Genomic DNA, 7,492 nt, shown 5'->3' with positions numbered 1-7,492 from the left:
TGTATCCGATTATTTTATAAGTTGGCACAACTTATCGAAATTCTGTAAATTATTGAGAAATTGATTTCACGGATGAAAGCAAAACCATAGATAGTGAAAAAATATAGCCAAAATTTATATGTGTGAAATTTGCGAAGTAGTATTTAAAAACAGGAATAGATATCACTAAAAAACGAAACTAATTTATTTTGACACGCACAAGTACCGAAATTTAAACTGTCTAGAAAAATTTTCTCACCAGAACAAAATAAAAAAAAATTATGTTAACAGATGATTGACAGCATCAAATTTCTCTATGATTAAGCTCAAATGTATTAAATTTTTTATAGAAATGATTACTCAAAACATTCTAATTATCTTAAAGAGCATATAAACGTATTGCTGAAATATGCATGAATTCATAAATTAGTGTTTCAAGTCAACAACAGATGTCACTAATAATTTTTTTTAATGTGTAGTAATTGAAACTGAAATGATTGAAGTTCGGAAAGTCCATTGCAAGCATTTGGAGGGTACAAACAGAGCCTTCTTAAGGACATTTAATTAGCGCTTCTTGTGTAGATCATTGGTAGATATAGAGGGCGGACCCCCCCCCCCTCCCTTCAGTGAAAATATTGTATCATTGGCAAGGCGGAAGAGTGGAGAAGACATTCGTCGTCATCCCATTCACTCCCATTGGATGAGCCTATATCCGCTTACGTTGTAGATACTCCTTTAGTTGAAGACGTTGGGTGAAAGTACGTAGAACAGCTACTGCTGAGAGAGAGAAGAGCAGTGCTATTTTTATTCTATACTGACCGAATATCTCATTGTACTGTGGAATTCGGCAATTCAGCACGAGTAATAATAACTGCAATTATTACAACTGCTTCAAGTTACTAACTGTTATGAAAATTATATGAAACATGTTACTGTTTTTATAAAACAACCATTAATTCAATACTGTTTTGCTTGAAAAAATCTAATTTTTTTATAAGTAAATAATACTCTTAAAATAAGTAATATTTTGATAATGATGGACAATAGATAAATTTTTAACTTATATTGGCAATTGCACGTATCTCCATGATTCAGACTCTATTGACTTCAATATTGAAACAATAGATGACACACTACACAAAGTGAAGATCACTTTTTTAAAAATCTGATTATCCCTGCTAAAAGTATTGAAAAATGTAATGCTTACATAGTGTGACCACGGCAAGATGGCTACTGACCTTTTATGACCTTCATCACGAAAAGAGACGGTTAATTCTTCAATAGGGAGAAGTAGGGCCAAAAAGAAAAAAAAACATCCTTTTTAGGGTTGTTGATGGAGTTATTCCCCCTTCTCCCTACTGAAGAATTAACCCTGTTTTAAGATCAGATGCCATCTTCCCGTGGTGACACTATAATAGGGTTTTCCAACAGGCGTGCCACGAGAAATTTCGAAGCGAATTAACACTGAACTATTTGCTAAAAAGGACAAACATATGTTCAGATGATAAACCACAATACGTGCACAAACCAAAATGTAACTAAAAGACCTTATTTCGATTATACGAGTGTGTGTACTGTGCTTTATATAATCAATAAAGTAGGCACTGAATCGAAATTTTTATTTTCACAGGTTTTTTTTGGGGGGGTGGGGGCTTCTTTACTCATCAAGACATCTTTTGCATTTTCATTTTAGAACTTCATATATATAATTCTGGTTTAAACATTATAAAGTTATATTTTTGTTTTCCATGAAAATTTTGCTTCATTCGGCATTTTTCTTTGCTAAAAATTCTAATTAAAAATATCTGTTCCTTTGTTAAAATCAATATCATGAGCTATAAAGAAACACATATCAATGTTACCATCACAAAATGTAGTTTTTGGAATTTTTCTTTCATATATTTTCCGAAATTTCGATCCAAGGTGTGCTCAACCTTTCGCTGAGTGCGATCATTTTATTGGTTCGAAAACGTGTCGCGGGGCAAGTGATCTGGAACAGCACCGTAGGTCCGCAACTAGAGGGGGGGGGGGGAGCAGGCGAGTCTCGTGCCCCGGGCGCTAGACTAGAGGGTGGGGAGCAAATTTCATCCTGAAACCTCTCCTTCAATTACAATGAGGCGTCAAAATGCGTGCTTTCCCCGGGTGACCAAGCATCTATTTGCGACCCTGCACTTACGCTATCTGTAAGTGTACCGTGGGTAACTTAAGTGATGTGTAGTGACTGTGCGTAACGAGTAACTTTGCATGGGTCCATTAATTGATCTATAAATAATATGTTGCAGATCCCTTAAGTCAGAGGCTAACCTTTTTTTTTTAGCCACAAATGAACAACAGGATCAACTTCGCGACCCATGGGTCTATTCGAACTTAAAAATGCTTAATATTCGTAAATAACAAAATTTTTGGGTTTATAATTTTTTATAACCAGACATTGACGTCTTAACATATGAGCCAACGGGGCCTGAGTCAGAACCCTGAATCGAACCCCCGGGAATCCAAATTATTGAAAGCTCTCACAATTTCTGGAATTACTTTTCTCGTAAATTCTGAAATGATTTTTTTCGTAAACTCTGAATTTTTATTAATTTTAGAATTACTTCATTTACTTTAAATTCTCGCAATTATTTCTTTCATCAATTCTAGCAATAATGTCATCAGTCCTCGAATTACCTTTTTTCTACCAAGGAAATGTTTTTTACTTATTATGAAATTATATATTTCTTCCATCACAATTTCAAAATCTTATCAATTCTGTGAATTTCCATTAATTTTCATTTGGGACCTGCATATTTTTGTGTAGATATTTTAGCATTCCTTTGCATTCTATAATAATGTTATATAAATTTTTCCCCAAAATTTCTCTAGAGAACTTGTATAATTTTATTTTAATGGCTAGGCGCAAATAAATTACATTATGTTAAATAATACCCGGGTCCCAAGCACAAACCGTTAAGATTCCCCCTGAAATTAGTGGCTCAGCTAGGAAACTCAACTAGGATTTTCAACCTGATTGTGTATGTGGATTAGTATGACCCATAGGTTAAGAAATCGACTTAAGTGATCTGAAAATATTCCGTAGGTCACTCAAGTGATCTGGAACTGTGTCGCATCGTGGGTTACTCAAGTGATATATAAATATGGCGCGACGTCACGTATATATATATATGTGATCTAGAAATTTGCCGCAGGAAACAAGTGATGTTAAAACTGCACCTAATGCCGTCTTAACGCATGGGCCTACTTGGGCACGGCCCCCTCACAAAATAAGAAATGGATGCAATTTTTTAGAATTCGCCAGATAAGGCCTCAGAAAAATCTCCGGACCGGAGGCCCATTACTCTGTTAAGACGGTTCCGATTGCACCGTGGGCGGCCTAAATGCTTGGTAACGATGCCATAGATCAATTAAATTATCTGTAAATATACCGCAAGTCACTTGAGTGATCTGGGAATACAATTAGAGTCTCAAGTAAACTGGAAATGAACCGCTTAGTTTTTCACAAAATTATGTTTGAGGTCGCGGGCCACATCAGATGATATCGAGACACACAGACCTCACATTTTTACTACTTTTTTTTTTTTTTTTAATTTTTAAAAACATTCCAAGGTATTTTCTTCTACATTGTCTGCCTCTTAGAATTTCCCAAACCGACTTTGAGGCCGGGATTACACTACAAAAGTTTCATAAAAGTTCATTTATAAAACTTGAAATATGCAACCAATAAGGTGATCGATTGCATTTGCTATAAAGTTACCGATGCTCTTATATTAGTTGCATTTTGCAACTTTTATAAAAGAAATTTTATCAATCTTTTATAGTGTAATTCCGGCCCTAAAGGAAACCACTGAATCTTAAGACGTCTCGCTATTATTTTCGCACCGAACCAGCGTCTGGTAAAAGCGGCCCTGAACCGATCTAATTGTTAGGAGGGCCTCTGGGTGGTGCATGCATACACAAGTAAAAGCCTAGTTGTACAGATTTTAAAGGCGTAATTCGAACGTATTTTAATGTATTTGCATATAGTGTAATTGAATATCGATTGTGTAGCTTAACCAGTAATTTCATTGGTATGTATAATAGTAAAATGCAGTACGACAGTTTCGAGATAGAAAGGTTAGACTGTGTTATGTATGTTCTTCGCTTTTAAGATACTCTTTTTGATAAAAAATCTTCAACTACACAACCGAGTACTCTCAAAATTTTAGGACTTTCTACCAGATAGGTGCTGCTGCAAAACAAATTATGCACAGAAAAAAATACAATTTGACACATTTTTTGGAGTGCCCTTTTGCCCTAAGCACATGTTTAGTATGGCTGTATTAAGCATAAGGCTATATTATGTCTACTGTGTAACATACAGTGAAACCTCTATGAAATGGAACATCAAAGGATGATGGGTTTTCGTTTTATAAAAGTGCATAATCAAAGAATCAAATTAATTAATCATTAAGAATCAAATAAAAAATTAATCATCAACAGGATTGTCTTTTGATTCTATTCAAGGCAGATTTCTGTCTTAGACAGGTTTCACTGTGTATATGATATACTAAAGACAATATCAAGTGTTTTCTACCGTTGAGAGGTAATGAATATGAATGAATGAAAGCATAAGCAAGACAATAAAACAATTACTTTACTATAAGATAATTTCATGTGTTTTTATTTATAATTTCACAATGGACTTCAATAATAGGAAACAAATTACCAATAAGTCTTATGAGCAGCTTTATAGATATTAATACAGTTTCGCAATAAATTTGACTTTTCCTCTAATTCAAGTTATTTTCACCATATTTTGCTGTACTTATCAAAGTAGTCATACAATCATATCAAAAATTATAACTTTACAAAACAAATTGACTCATAACTAAATTTCCAATTGATGAACAGAAAATTTTTTGTGATCCTCGAACCACCTTTAGTGATTTTTCTTATTTCTGCTCGACTAGGCATTACAAAAACGTGTAGAATAGAAAAATTGGCCAAACAAAAAAAATATATTTCAGAAAATAAAGTTGTAAGGTCACAGCACTTGTCTTCAAATTCAAAACTGATCACAAGCTGGATTTGATTCAGACTTTTTGCAAAGTGTACATTAATATTTTTCACTTTGAAAATGCCATTAATGCCTTCGCGAAAGCTCTGTAAAGCACACTTATATCTATTATGTTTTTATGCAGTCAAAAATTCATGCATATGTATACAGTATATAATGATATTATTCTCTAGTCCCAATGCAATTTTTCATGGTGTTAATACAGTTGGACCCGCTTATAATTAAATTGAAAAAAAGAAAAACAGCAAAAAATATTTGTTATATCCATACCGACTTAAAATAGATAAGGAATTTGAAATACACAGGGAAATGGAAATACTTTGTTATGTGTGGAAATTTGCAATACAGTCGATGCTGCTTATTAGAATCATGGATAATGTTGATATTCAGATATTGTTATCACTTTTGTAAGGACAGGAACGGACAACAACCATAACATGGGGAAAAATTTGTTTTTAGTTATCAGTAGTCCCTCATCCCCCCCCCTTCTCGTATTCACTGGGGTTACGGAAATCCACAAATAACGGACACCATAGGTTTTTTTTTGTATATCTCGTTTATTGAACATCATGAGGAGCAGGGTGACAGATGGCAGGGAATGTAAAAGAGGGTGAAGCAATTGTTGCCAATGTTTCCCAAAATAACATTGTGATTTCTGTTTGCTGTTTCTTCATATCATCAAGTATGTTGTCAAGGCTTCCTCTAACAATTTTTCTACATGTGAAGAACATACCATAAAGGAACCTATGCCATGAAAAAAATCCATTGCTGATTTGAACTTGCGAAGCCCTTCCACTGTTACTCATGGTGAACTTGTTCTCCACTTTTTATCTTCATCATCTAATACCGCTTAAATTTCAAGAGCAGTCAGCTTCATTAAATCCTCCTCGGTCAATACCTCTGAATTGCTATTAATTTTATCTGCTCAACTTTTTCTATATCCATATCATTGAACCCTTCTCCATCTACCTGTTTTGCTAACATGACAGTGTCTTTTATGATCTCTTCAGTTGGCTCTGCAGAAATAAATGGTTGTGTTCCGGAGGACCATTATGACCAAAGATTAATCCAACCTAAGTTGACTGCTTCTCTCTTAAAAGCTGCCACAGCTCTAGCGATGACAGTCATGTCATTAGTGATAGTGTAATTCTTCCATATCTTCAAGACATTTTCTGCATTTGCATCTTTTTCTATTGAAGGCACAATCATCTTCATTGAGTGAAATATATAGTGAGCCTTGAATGTTCACACTACCCCCTGATCAAGGGGCTGAATGACAGATGTATTAGGAGGCATATAAAGAATTTCTGCACCATCGGCTTTGATCTCATCAACATCTGGGTGTCCAGGAGCATTATCCAGTATCGAAAGAACTTTGAATGACATGTGTTCACTCTTAAGGTACCTCCTGACTTCTGGAAAGAAACAATGTTTAAACCAATCCAGGAAAAGCGTTTTCATAATCCAAGCTCTTTTATTGATCATCCAAAATACTGGGAGCTTTGACTTATTCTTTCTCTTCAATACTATAGATTCACAGATTTGAAAATGATGATGAGCTTTATCATGCACCCATACGCACAAAACACCAAAGTCTATCTTTGCTTGCATTAAAACAAGGGGCATGCTTTTCTTCTTGGGTGATAAATTTTCCTTGCAGCATTTTCTTCCAAAATAGTGCAGTTTCGTCAGTGTTAAACACCTGCTGAGGTGCATAATCCTTTTCTTCAATAATTTTCTACAAAGTCTTTGGAAATTTTCTAGTTGCCTCTTGGTTGGCAGAGGCTTGATCGCCAATGATTTCTACATTGCATAAACTGAATCGTTTTTTAAACCAATGAAATAAACCTTTACTTGCGTAAAATTCTATGAAATAGATGTTTGACTAGCCCTTTCCTTTATAAAAGAGTAAAATTTTTTCGTCTTTCCCATTATAATATTACAATCAATTGGAATACCTTTTTGTAACAGTTTCATGCCCATAAAAAACAGCATTTTCTATACGAGAAACACATGGATTCCCCTCCATAGGCTATGCAGAGTTTTCGTTGTCACAGGTGCAGCTATAGCCATGGCTGATATAACTTCAAATTCCTTTTTCTTGATATATCTAATCGTAGATTTGTTGATTCTGTAATGGTGGGCCACAACAGCAATTGATTTACTTTCGTTAATATATACAATTTTTCTTGTAAAGTTTTTACTTTTTTTTGTCTGTTCGAAGCATTATCAGTAGCACTAGAAAAATTTGACATCCTAAACATGCACAACTCAAATTGTGTAAACAAAACACATGAATGACGATTGCTGAGTGTAGCCAAAGAAAAACCGTGAATACGGAAACTCCAAATATGGGGGGGGGGGGGTGACTGTACTTCGAATATTTTTAGTTATTTATTTTTTTGCTGTTGAAAGGTTTTTTTTTGCACATTCTGAAGCTAAGGATTAACCAAACTT

Source organism: Pholcus phalangioides, unplaced genomic scaffold, assembly GCF_987345545.1.
Source record: "Pholcus phalangioides strain wild (caught in Gottingen) unplaced genomic scaffold, Ppha-v1.0 ptg000006l_1, whole genome shotgun sequence".
NCBI lineage: Eukaryota > Metazoa > Arthropoda > Arachnida > Araneae > Pholcidae > Pholcus > Pholcus phalangioides.
This window is presented reverse-complemented; position numbering follows the sequence as displayed.